Raw genomic sequence first — 14,294 nt, forward strand, 5'->3', positions numbered from 1 at the left:
GCAAACAGTGAGATTAACAGCGTCTATCAGCTAACATTCAGCGCTACACCGACATGAACGGGGCCTCAGTCTAGAATGCGCGTACCGTGGGAGAAGCTGACCGCCGTGCGTCTCCACACGAACGTCGCCAGCGGTGGCGGCGCTGACCGCCGTGCGCCTCCACAAGAACGTAGCCAGAGGTGGCGGCGCGGCTAGAGGACGGCAGTCTACGAGAGCGTACTGTGGGAGCGAGAGGATCGCCGAACCGCGGCGCCGACGTATCGGCGCGGCGGGGAGGGCGGCTTTGGCGGAGCGAATGGAGTGGAGGGGGACAGGGGGAGGGGGGTTTGGGGAATATTATTGGCTAGTTGGCCGAAGGGCGGTTGAATCGGATTTGGGGGGAATTTTTGGGTGTGGGGGGGAGGATTTTCGCGCGGTGGGCGGGGGGAGTTTGGCGCATGGTCGGTTTCTCCAAGTGCAGTCCCACGTGTCAGTGAAGAGGCAAGCCGAAGCGCGTTCCGTTTGCGTGAGCCGTGTGCAGGACCGAACGTGTGTGGGGTGCAATGCGACCGCGACAGGAGTGCTGTGAGTGTACCGCCTTTTTTCCTTTTAAACTAGGTGCTTCGCCCCCTCAAAAAAATTTGTTGCTTCGCGCGATCCATCGATACTACTACTAGTAATCCGGTAATCCCGACTAAAACGGCGCGGCCGGGTCTTTTCCCGCGCGATATGCTGGGAGGTTGGCTTAGTTGGGTTTTTTAGGACGAGTAATGCTACACCTACGTAATCCCAGTTACGTAATTAACGTAATGTGAAACGTGTGAGCTGTTGATTGTAGATTGGGGGGAGGGAGGGGCCCACCACCATGAAAATCAGGGGAGGAGAGAGAGAGGCAATTTACGTTAACCCTTTCGTAGGTTCCCGTAGATGTAGAAAGATGTGAAATGCGTGAATGTGTAGTGGACGTACTATTGGAGTGCCTAAGATAATTTGTGTATGTATAGACCCTATGTGTTTATTTTACTTCGCATGTTAGATTTGTCTCGGTTCAATAAAAAGCAGAGTTGGTGATGATGGTGTGCCTGTCATCCTGCAATATAGGCCGTCCGATCTATATCTAACGGATAGGAAGGAAACTATGACAATTTACCCGCACTCCTCTCCACATTTGCAGATAAGGCTTTCCCTCGTTCATCCTTTTCTCCCACAAGATCTTGATCTTCCGTGCAACGCACGGGCATCTTGCTAGTACTCCTACAATATGTATATTATTGTGAAAGTTCATATACACCGGCCGAGATTAATGCAAACACGGCAGATTTTCATTACATTTCGAACTTTTATAGGACAGAAAAATAAAAGAAACCCGACCCTAAACCTATTCTACGGCGGCGACCGACGTCCTCCATCTGCGATCTCTATGTACGGGGGCGGGGTTCAAGACCCGTGAAGTGAAGGTGCGGTCTCCGGCGAGGAAGAGTAGAACACGGGATACGGACCGGCCAGTTGGCACACCATGCCCTGCCGCCTCCCATGCCCTACTCATCCTCGGAGGAGTCCCCGACCTCGGCGGTGCCGGACGTTGGACGGCGGCAAGTAGGACGCGTGGCTGACGGTGCTCCCGTCGTCGGCCGCCAGCGTGGCCACCGCTTGTGCGGTCGCGTCCGCGTCCGGCTACGCCGCTATTGCGTCGCGAGAGGCGACTTGAGCGAGGGCGGCGACCTCGAGCTTCATCCCCGAAGACAAGCTCTCCCGCAGAGCGTTCGCACTTGCGGTCATGGCGGATGTGGTGCCAGGTAGGAGGACGATGCGCTATGGTGTGGAGGTTAGCTGGGCGTTGCCGCTTTAAGTAGCGCATTCCGGTGAGGCCAAGCGTCCGGGTGCGTCATTAAGTCGCCGGAGTTGGTTCCTCGGGCACCGAGCCTCTTAACGACGACATACGAACGGACGGCATGAATGCGGGCAGCTGGCGCCGGCTGGGAACGCACCGCGCGACGGCGCGAGGGACGAGGGTTTTGGTGTGCCAGGGTAGTCAGCTGCGGTCGTGGCAACGTTGGAGATGCCCTTTGCTCACATGCGATCCCCGCATGTCATTGAAAAAGCAAGACGACCCGGCATGGTCTCAGGTCCAGAGGATGCAGTTGGCCGCGCTACACCACTCCGGGGACGCGTCGCGGCGCCCCGTGCATCCTCGACGAGCCGGGTGTTGGGGTGTGTTTGGATTGTGGCCAAAGTGCACCTTACCAAAATTTTGGTCATGACCCAAAGATTGGTCTTTGTTTGGATGGTTGCCATTTTTTTGGCATGCCAATGAACTCTAGCCAACTCTAGTTCATTTTTCTTGCCAATGTCGGCCAAATCATGGGCAACCAATACCTCAACCAAAATTTTGGTCATGACCCAAAGATTGGTCTTTGTTTGGATGGTTGCCATTTCTTTGGCATGCCAATGAACTCTAGCCAACTCTAGTTCATTTTTCTTGCCAATGTCGGCCAAATCATGGGCAACCAATACCTCAACCAAAATTTTGGCTACCCAATGCTTTGATGGGGCAACCTTGGGCACAAACCAAACATACCGTTGGTCGTGCCACAGCACTAACGCCACCCTCGGCACACTGAAACCGACCGTGTCTAGCGACGATATGAGCGTGTCGCTCACCGCGGTCGCCGTGTCCAGAGGCGGTGCTGGAGCTGCGCCCCGTTGTTGGCCCCAACGACCCACATGAACGGTTGTCGGTGGCGAGGAGGTCGTGGGCCAGCTCCTCCATTGGACTAGTCTGCGCTACGTCGTCCCGACGGGTGTGCCCCACATGTCGGTTTCCCTGTTTTCCCGGCCATATTCGAGCGTCAGTGCTCCGCGTTGCGCATTAGGCCTTTCACTATGTAGGCCAAGCGAGACAACTTATTGTTTATTTGAGCCGTTCAAGTATAATCATGTGGCGTTTGCTTATTTCTCATTCCTCTCCAACCCTCTTCTCCATCGATCATGTCGCCCTCCAGTCGAGTCCATCCTCCCGCATGCCTCATTTGAACATTCCGCCGAGTATCATTCGCATGTACCCACCCTAGTCCTCTTTCAATAGATCTCCGGACCCCGAGATGAAATCGAGAGGGAACGAGTGGGGGCACGTGATACCTAAGGCGGATTCAAAATTTTGAACCGGTGATCATAGCATCCGCAAATCATATATAAAGGGTATTCAATGTTCGTTTCGTTTTTGAACGTACAATATACTCCCCCTATCCTTTCTAGTTTACATATAAGTTTTATGTGTAGTCAAAGTATCTCTACTTTGATCAAAAAGGTATCAACATTCAACAACGCCCAATCAATATTGTTAGATTCGTACGTACTCCTAGATTTGTACTCGAGATGGTTTCCAATTTGACTATTGACAAGATTAATAGTACATGAGATGTATAATGTGAAAATTATATCATTGGAAACTCCTTTCACATACGAATTTGACCGTATGCTTTGTGTAAGTTGCATGTCATATATTATTACTCTAACATTTGGTCAAAGTTAGCCTCGAAAAACGCATTAGACCCTGTATGCTTTGTGTAAGTTGCATGTCATATATTATTACTCTAACATTTGTGTAAGTTGCATGTCATATATTATTACTCTAACATTTGGTCAAAGTAGTATAGTGGAAGTGGATCCTCTGACGTAGGTATCCCTGCCTTACCCTCCCTTTCGGTCACTTACTGGCGGACCCCATGCTTGCTAGGCCCCGCATGTCAGTTACTCAATGGGTTCGGCCACGTCAGGGGATCCTCATCCGTAGTATACTCCCTCTGTTTTTATTTACTCCGCATAAAACGGAGGGAGTGGTGGTATAATAAATGACGCGGGCGGGGGAGGGGGAGGGACGTCGGTTTGCTCTCAACTGCGGTCCCACAAGCGAGCGAAAACGCAAGACGAAGCGCGTTCCATTCGGTGAGCGACGTGGAGGGTCCAGCGTGCCGGGCTGCAACGCGAACGCGACAAGAGCGATGTACAGTCAAAACCGATTGACCGGTCGTCACCGGAACCACTATTCACACCAGAACCTTCGCTGCTCGGCCTACGCCAGCCACTGCCCTAAAACCACACCAAATCTCCAGCCCATTCCCCCACCTTTCGATCCCCTAGCCCGCATCAAGCGTCCCCTAGTTCGCCGGAAAGCCATGGTGCGCCGCAAGATCACTTACTACAAGATGCTGACGCCGGAGCGCCGCGCAGAAATCGCGGCGGCGGTCGGCGCCACAGACCTCCGTTCCCAAGCTCGCTTTGCGGCGGGCCAATCCCCGAGTTCTCTGGAGCCAAGCTACGAGGAGGAGGAAGCCGATCCAATGTTCATGGCGGAGGTCGCGGCGCAGAAGGCCCCCGATGGGTATGAGACGATGGACGTCGACTTCGTGCCGGCGTCCGAGTCCCCCATGGTGCAGGCGGACCAGCGGTTCAACATGGCGATACTAAAGGAGGACCGGGAGGCAGAGGCTCAACTCGACGCGGAGCGCGCGCATGCCGCTGCCATCGAGGCTCTCCTGCAGGCGGAACCGGATGTCGTGGATGTGAACCGGGCGGCGGAGGCTCAACTTGAGGCGGAGCGCGCGGATGCCGCTGCCATCGAGGCCCTCCTGCAGGCGGAACCGGACGTCCTGGACTTGAACCGGGCGGCAGAGGCTCGACTCGACGCAGAGCGCGCGGATGCCGCTCTCATCGACGCCCTCCTGCAGGCGGAACCGGACGTCCTGGACTTGAACCGGGCGGCGGAGGCTCGACTCGACGCGGAGCGCGCGGATGCCGCTGCCATCGAGGCCCTCCTGCAGGCGGAACCGGACGTCCTCGACTTGAACCGGGCTGTGCTCTCGTCCGTGCAGAGCGCCCGCACGCTCCGCTTGAACGAGTAGCTGGAGGCCGAGGACAACCACGGTGCGGAGACACACGTCGGCAGCGACGGCTGGTTCGCGCCGGCAGCCAAAGACGACGAGGCCGTCTCTTTCCGCGAGCAGTGATAGTTTTTCTTTATGTTGTTGTTTTTATGGATCTTTTGCTGTGTAAAAACATATATTTGTTATGCAAGTCGCCTGACTTGGGTCAGTCTACCATTTCAGGCGGTTGGATGAATATCCTACGTCTCCTAACCCTTCTTTCCTTCTTCCTCACCTCTTCTTCTTCCCCAACAGACCACCGCACGGGCCGTACGGATACTCCCCAACATGCGGTTGGATAAACATACTCTATGAACGAAAATTATGTGTCAGCGATAGGATGGCTGAGTTTGGTTTGTTCACATGCGACAGCACGTGTCAGTGAGGGTGCGTTCCCTTGGTTGGGTTTGCGGCGTGCAGGAGCGACTGTGTGAGGGTGCGGTGCGACCGCGGCGTGCAGGAGCGACCGTGTGAGGGTGCGGTGCGACCGCGACAGCCGTGCGCAAGTGTACCTCCTTCGCGTCACCTTGTGTCCAGATCTGAGATGCCACGTGTACCAGATGAATGACTCCAAGTTCGACCACCGTGATGCTAGGTGCGAGCCAAGGAACACTGTTGGAGAGACCCCCCTCATAATTTTCCTACATTGGTCGTTTGATTCATAGGATAGAATGCTATAGGATTTTTTTCCTATGTAATCATGTTTTAATTGGCAATCTAGCATCCACTCCAACTTTTGTTTCACTTCCTTTGTTCCTACGAAGAGAGTACTTGCTCTAAATGATGTGCCGCTGCAAGAGCCGCCTATATTAATTAACCATGCTCTAAAAAGGTGGACCAGCTTTGGCTATAGTAGTACTGTACTAGGTTAGTAGGTGACCTTGCGCTTGGCTCTTCTCCTCTTCCGGAAGTCGAACAATAATTATGGTACTACAGTAATACTTTTGGCAATCTGACACCAAATGAACTGCTGCACGTCCACCGCTTGTAAGCAAAAGTTTCTCCTCGTGCTGCGAGCCACCGTGCACGCGTTGGCGAGGGAGAAGGCGTAGTAAGCAAGCTTCTCGTCGTTCTGCGAGTTGACGGGACACATCAAAGTTATTTATTAGTACTCTCTTCAAAAAGGGCCGACCATGTCCATGGCTACCATCCCGTGCTCTGTCATTGAGTACGTGCACTATTCACGTGCCATCGAGGAGAAAAAATATTGCGTAGTACTAGGTGCCATCGAAGTGCACGACTCACTTACGCACTGCATATCTCCATTTTCTTGCATGACACGCCACCTTGATGCTAGATGTCCCGCGTGTCATGGAGGCATATAGTATGATTTTGTAAAATGGAGGCATATAGATGTCCCGCGTGTCGGCAACAGGATGAACAAAGCTCATGTCTTAAACGAAAGAGTGGAAGAACATAGATTCCCGACGGCCGAGAAGGAGCTACAAACCTCGGGGTGGAGCGTGTGCACTCATAATATTTTATATTATTCAGCGATATAAAATCAACCAAATCTCTCCACGTTCCTATACCATTCTATAGAATGAGAATAACTTTGAACGTAAGCCATTGATCCACTCTATCCAATGGTCATAGTTGGAAAATCCAAACAAAACCAAGCATTGGATCAACTCTTTTTTCCAGATCAACTCTTTTAGCACTTAGATTGTTGCCGCCTGCCCACCTAGCCCACCTATATATCCGCTCACGTGTGATGACCACAGGAGCTATCCACTCAGATTGTATGTTAAAAAATAAAGGTCGATAACTAATGCGGCAGGAAGTCTTATTTGCATCCAGGAAGTCCTTTACTAGTACTACTAGGAGTACTAGTGCGGTGAGATGGTTTCTCGAAGAAGACGATGGAGAAGCGGAGTCAGCGAAGAGTGAAATGATGGTTGCTTCGTCCGTGCTTTTGTGATTTGACGCCTCACTGCTTTGTGATTTGTGATAGAAGGGACAGGGGAGTAGACTCTGTGCTCTATACTGTACTACATGCGTCCAAGCATGGGAGAAAGAGGAGAGACGTTGCATTTTTCTATTCCTTCAATCAATCAATCAGGGAGCTTCGGTTCCATCTTTTTGGCTTTGGCAACACCGTCCACAATGGTTCCCACGATGCCAAAAGCTATTTTCACATTTGGCTACACATTGTGGATGCCCTTAACCGTACCACTTGGTTTTGCTCCTGTGTGCTATCTATACAAATCTCAATTATATTGATCTAAAAAATTATAGAATCAAGATTAGTAAAAAGGAGGTGATTTTGCCGCGCGGATGGCGGGGGAGGTTTCTTATTTGAGCAATGCTACATCCACGTAATGGTTTACGTAAAGTTACGAACTGATGTGATGTGGGACTATTTGATTGGATTAAAGGAGAGGATTAGGCCCACCCCACCTGAAAATCAGGGGGGCATATATAGATTAGATGGAAAGTATACGTAGCAGCTACGTAGCCCTTTGTAAGTCTAGGATTAGGCTTCTTATTTTCGGAGGACGTTGTCCTGGCGGTTTGCTAACATGCGGTCCCACGTGTCAGTGCTTTACCAAGCCGATCCGCGTCCCACATGAGGCAGAACAACGGCAGAAGCAACACGTGGTTAAGTTGAAGAAGATGAGGGAGAAGCGGATTCAGCAACGAGTGAAATGATGGTTGCTTCGTCCCTCCAACTTAACTGCGGGAAAGGTGCAGCTTTGTGATTTGACGCCTCATTGCTCATTACTACGCCGGCGCCATGACTGGGGTGCTTCACCCCGGCTGCTCTGCACTGTATTCCGGTATGGCACGTGGACCCGGTAGCTTGATGTCCCACATGTCGGCGAAAGGGACTAGAAGATTTATGAAAGCGAGCGCTCCACTCTTACGACGGAGGAGTAGACGACACGACGGCCCAGTGAACTGTCACTTGTAGTACTGTATAGTACTATAGTTTTGCTGTTTCGCACGATCCATCGATACAAACCCGATTAAACAGGAAAGGGCGGGATTTTTCCCGCGCGGTAGATGATACTGGCCATACATTTCAAAGGCAATTTTAATGTATGCAAACTGAATAATTATAAGTAACAATATGATATCTAGTAAAACTAAAAACACATATGATTTATTGTGTTAGAGTGTAGTAGTAGTGCTGTATTGCATAGTTGTTAGATGTAACATGCGAGAACGTGTAGAGATGTAGTTTTGGAGGGCCTACAGAGAGAAAAGCGTAATACGGTCACCGAACTTCAGAATAAGCTGATTACGGTCACTATATACGTTTTGCGGTGATTATACGGTCACTTGCTCACAGTTCAGCATCGGATTGCACTCTGTTGACCGGCCAAATAGTCTGCGTGGCGCCATGTTGACTAGTTAAATTGACCACGTTCCTTGTGGGTCCCACCTGTCAGTTCGCATAGGCAAAAGGTCAGATAAACACAAATTTACGCAGGCGCGACAAGGCTCCAACCCGTGCGCGGGAATCACCTGGTTGTGTATGTGTCTGTCAGGGCCTGATGTGTGCGCATGCACGTGTAGGTTGAGCACTTGAGCGTGAGAGTGTGTGTTGGTCGTGTGGTGTACTGGTGTGTGCATGCATGCGTGCGTGTGTGCGTGTGAGTGTTGCGTGCGTGCGTGGCTGCGTGTGTACGTGTGAGTGTTGCGTGCGTGCGTGGGTGCATGTGTTTGTGTGAGTGTTGCGTGGATGCAGTTCGTGTGCATGCGTGCGTGTGTGTATAATCACCACACCAGCTCCTGTGTGTTAAAACAGACGGCTCAGCATACCAATACAAGGCCACCTTGTCCGCTGTGCCCGCGGTCATGACTTCGAACCACCGTCCAAATATTTTTTTGTCGTTTGTTTTCATTCTTACTAGCAAGATGCCCGTGCGTTGCACGTAACATCAAGATGCATTTGTATGACTTGTTTATCTTGTGAGAGAAAAGGATGAACGAGGGAAGGCCTTATTTGCAAATGTGGAGAGGTGTGTGGGTACCTTTTTGCAAAATTGCCATAGTTTCTTTCCTATCCGTCAGATATAAATCGGACGGCCTATATTGCAGGATGGCAGGCACACCATCATCACCAACTCTGTTTTTTATAAGAGTGTATTTTATGTATTTTATAAGAGTGTAGATGTAGAGTATATACAAGTCGACAGGTGGGCACGATGGTAGTGAGATAATGTGATGCAACACTAGAGGTGCCACGTGGAGCGTTTAACTGGTCAACTAGTCATGTCATGAGCAAATACAGAGTTGTACGGTGAGCCCGTGACTGTATAATAACCACTAAACGTAAATGGTGACCGTAATGAGTGGATTCTGAAGTCCAATGTACGTATCGTGCTTTCGCTTCAAATACAATGATCGTCATTGCATATATCGCGAGAGAAAGATGAAACATGCGTGAATTTTCTGGGGGCTTACTTTTAGAGGACCTGGAGATAGTTTTGTGTGCATACGTGAAAGGGGCGTACAGGGGGGTATGCGATGGAGAGAGAGATGCTCTTCGTTTCTCTTTATTATGACTAACTTTGTATATAGTATAAAAATATACAAATTCACAGTGCGGAATAAATATCATTGTGGGCACCATGCAATGCAAATTAGCGTTCGTACTCCTCCATATAACTTTGTAATGTTGTATATATGTAGAAACTCTAAAATAATTTTTTGGCCACACTTTATTCAAAAGGAATGTTGTATGCGAAATAAACGTGAAGAGAGGGCTTTTTAGATCAATGGGGTACGTGATGTAACATGTGTGAATGTGTAGTTGATGCATTTGGCGGGGCCTAGAGAGGTATGTGTGTGTATTACGTATTCGAGAGAGGCATGGATAGAGGGGCCGACGGGGGGGGGCGTGGGAGAGATAGCACGAGAAATGAGAGTGGTCTAGAGAGAGAGAGACGAATATGACGTCACGACAAGAGATTCCATTCCCTTGAGTGTGTATATGCAAGGGGGGAGGGAATAGAGGCACCAGGAGAAATTTTCTGTGTGTGTGGTGTTTGTGTTGGTATGTGTGGGTGTGAGAAGATAATGAGACGTGGGGGCAGAGGGTGTGTCACCGCGTGAGGTCCGGTGGGTCGAGGTGAGGCCCTTCGTTCGGTTCCGTCCTGCGCCACATTGGTCGGCCCGTGACGCATTTAGGAAGACCCATGGATGACTAGTCGTACAAGACAAAGATAGCAGAATTGTGAAGGACTCTGTGTCCACTGACAAAGCCGGCTAGGATTTGTAACCCTAGGTTCTCGGACTAAGGTAACCCCTTTATCTCTGATATTACTATTCATCCAACCTAACTTTAAGGGGCATCCTACAGAATGCTCTGCTAGAATCATACTCGTCGATTAGGAAGAGAGGTGTGAGACAATGCGTGAGAGACAGGCGTAAAGATAATGTGCGTACATGAGACACGTAGGCAGGTCCATGTATATAGAAAGGGTCGATGAGGATTGTGCGTGTGTATGTTTGCGAGAGGAAGAGTGCTTGTGATAAAGGTTAGTGAAAACAGTTGTAAATGGTTACGAGAGGGAGGGAGGGTTATATCTAGAGCATGTGTGCGAGAAAGACACCTCGGGAGAGAGTGTGTGAGCATGTGTGAGAGACCACCGATGGAGAGTGAAACTACACGTAAAAGACTGCTCTACACATTGATTAAAGATATAAATTGTATCCAAATATTAGGATGGGATCATGATATTTGCAATTCGCGTAAGGAGCGGTCATTGATCCATCAGACATCTAGATTCTATCGAATTTGAGCATGTCTATGTTATTATTCGACACAATTGATCCACATAGTTAGTATTTTGAACTCCAGACAATGCATCGCTTTAGCAATCGAATATAAACGTGAGTATAGTTCATGTTGTGTGTGTAAAGCACATTATACATACGAAAGTTACACAATGGACATTATAAATAGCTACCTATGAACTAGCATACATTTGAATTCAACTTAAGGTGGTTTAAAAAAATCGAATTCAACATGAAGTCCATTCAATTATTTGAATTTGATATCATGGCATTTGTAAACCATACCTAAATTATGGGGGCACCAATCGTTGCTCTGATTTTGTACATAATAGCATATGTAGTCGTGTACAAAATAGATTCAAATTTAGCTCCTCCATTCCAAAATAATCGTAGTTATAGGATTTTCAAGTGTCAAATTTTCAAAAAGAAGCGGATAATTTAATGAGGTTTTCAAACATACAAGGTCAAATATAACGTTGTCTATTTAGGTCAATCCTCATAGTTCAAGAGTACTCTAAACGTGAATGCTTGTGTTTCAAAATTTTGAACGAAGCGCCAAAAGAGCCTCTACTCGCCTGAAACCGCGTGAGACCAATGTTTGGTAGTACAAGGAAATTACTTTTCTAATAAGTCCGACCCGTGAAACCTATCGGCCCGACGTCCAAAGGTCTAAACCGGGGTAGGTTTGTAGCTTCATCTAGACGCCACGCAACCGCATCCGAAAAACATTCATACACAATGGCCGCCTAAGCACACATGCGCACGGCCGAAATCGCTCCCGCCCACTATTTGGGACACCTGGGATTACCATCCTACCCCCGACCCGCAGTAGGTCCGAAATTTAAGAGGGGGGCAAAGTTTGTACTTTCCCCAAAATTCAAACAAGCGCGTCCCATCTTCTGTTCAAAAAAGCCAAAAACAAGCGCGTCCCAGACCGAAACATGGTTCCCCCCCACCCGTCCGATTCCCCATTCATACTCCGTGGGCGCCAAAACTACCTCTCCACCAGCCGCGAAACACCGGCGTCCTCCGTCCGCCACCCCATCCCACCCATCAACCGCCGCCCTCCTCCATTACGCCGGAGCCGATACCCCGACGTCGTCGTCCACCGCAACCTCAACCGCAACGCCCTCCACGGCTAGTAGTTGAAGCCGAGGCTGAGCCGTCCGTACCCGAGCCAGTCAACCACGCCGTCCTGCACCTCACCGCTGCCGCTCCAACTTCGCCACCCTCCACCACACTGGAGCTGTTCCTGCTACGCCGTCCTTCGCTGCCTCGGATCTGCTTCCCCTCCGCCGACATACGGCCACGGCAACACAGTCAACAATTTGGCCATGGGTTCGTCCAAGCCTGCACCCTCCAGAACATCAGTTTCCCCGGTAAAAAGAAGAAGATCGGCGCGACATGTGGAGGTGACCACACCGGCAACCGAAAATGGTACTCCTCTTCCCTTATTCGTGCAAATCTTACGTCTCTGCTTGCACGGTATTCATCCCACAGAAGACACTAGTTGACCGCTTCTTCTTGATACTAGATGTTCCTAGTAACTCGTGATGCACAAGGTTTCTCCTCATATACTATTTCACCTTAGCTAGAGGTCCGTCGCCCCCCTGAATTTCAATTTCTGGCCAGTTGATTCCCAATTAACGGAAGCATTCCCCGGTGTAACAGGCGCTAGTACGCCTATTACGCCGGGGAAGCAGCGCCTTGGTGTTTATCTTAGGGGCGTGTGCGGCCTAGAGCTACTGGCGCCCGATCTGGAGGTCGGCCGGGATTAAAGGGATGGCCTGGGGGTGCTGCCAAGCACGGCGGTGGTGTGAGGTCGATGGGAGGGCGGGGCGGCGGAGGCAGGGGTCTGGGCCGGTGGTCACTGGCGGTTCGAGAAAGATCGTCAACAGTGACTGGCGGGAGGTAGACGAAGGCCATCTGCCCGTTCCTTATAGATCGGACGGTTCATTAAAAAATCAACTGACCTATTTATTTTCAGTCGACTGTTATCTTAGATATGACCACATGTGGTGGTGTGCTGGAGGAGTACCTGCATTTCCTGTGCTCATATATTACAAAATCATACGGAGTAGAATCTAATTTTGTTTGTCATGCAATGTTGTAGAGCTATCATATGTCTCTTGTCATTTATTTTTCAGCCACCTGCTATCTGCTACTTTTACAGTGCACTAGTTCTGCACACACTTCACCCTTACTCTCACTATTGTGTTTTTATGCAAGGGTATTTCAGACTCTGCTGCCATGAGAGAAGCCAAAAAGAAAAGAGAGAAGTCGCTCCAGCTTCGTATGCGGGTAGGCAAGACACGTTACAACGCTATAAAGGGTGCAGTGTCAGCAGATGGAGACGGTAAACGTAGCTCTGGAGTTGATGACCTCGCTCGCAATGAACCACCATCCCAGGTGCTTGCTTTAACTTCACGGTGTCATATGTGGTTGCATGTTCCATATGGTGTCTAGCTTGTATTCGAAAGGCCGAAGTCGGTAAGATAAGGAAAGATATTTTTTACATGAACCACCATCCCGTGAGCACCAGAAGACAAATAGCTAGTCAGGGCATTGGCCGAGCCAGTGACAAGCCCAGCAAAGATAGGCATCACCTGGAAGCCAACTAAAAAGCTGCGATGGTGGCGAAGCAGCCCACCTCCCACCAGGCTCTCAGGTCCTAGATGATCATGCTCACCACTCCAGCCGGATGTCTAGCTTGTATTGCTTCCAATTTGGTTAAATTGCATCTGCTTAGCTTACACATTATACCTTTGAATATGACATGCCTTTCTATTTTTGGTACATACTAGTACATCTGTGTATTAACCATGTTCTTACATCAAACTAATGTTTTTGTGTATCCCTCATCAATCACTTATGACGAGGCAGGTAGGCAAGGGGACTACTCCTCATTTAAAGAATGCAGCGTCAGCCTCCTGACATGATTCTCAAGAAACAGAAATGCTAGATGAAGATAGTGAACGTAGCTCTGTAGTTGATTACAGCATTTCCCCTACACTAGCATCGCAGGTGTTTGCTCTAACTTGGCAGCGTGATATGTGGTTGCATGTTGCATATGGTGTCTAGATTGTAATTCTTCCAATCTGGTTAAACTACATGTGCTAGTCTGCTTAGCTTATACATTATACCTGTTAATGTGACATGCCTTCCTGTATTTAGTACATAGTACATCTGTCTATTAAGCATGTCCTTACATAAAACTATTTTTTTTGTATCCCGCATCAATCAACATGACGAGACACCTTTAGTATATGCAGTGCGATATTAGTTGCATCTTTCATATGATTTATAGCATGCGCTGCTTCTAATTTGTTGAAATTCCATTTATGATGGGACACTTTTAACTTGGCAGAGTCATATTGGTTGCATCTTTCATGTGGTGTCTAGCTTGCATTGCTTCTTATTTGCTGGAATGGTTTCTGCTTAGTTTACACAAACAGTTGTGAACATGTCATGCCGTCCTGTTTTTCGTACATATTCCATCCTGGTATCATGTGTTTGCCTTACATCAAAGTAGTGATTGTCAGTATCATGCATGAATGAGTTCTGAAGAGAGAATTTTATTGCTTTTTCTTGTCGGTTTTACTTGACAATTCAAAATCAATAAAGCGGAAGGAAGTTAGCAAGGCA

The sequence above is a fragment of the Triticum aestivum genome, chromosome 3D (genome assembly GCF_018294505.1).
Source record: "Triticum aestivum cultivar Chinese Spring chromosome 3D, IWGSC CS RefSeq v2.1, whole genome shotgun sequence".
Classification (NCBI taxonomy): Eukaryota; Viridiplantae; Streptophyta; class Magnoliopsida; order Poales; family Poaceae; genus Triticum; species Triticum aestivum.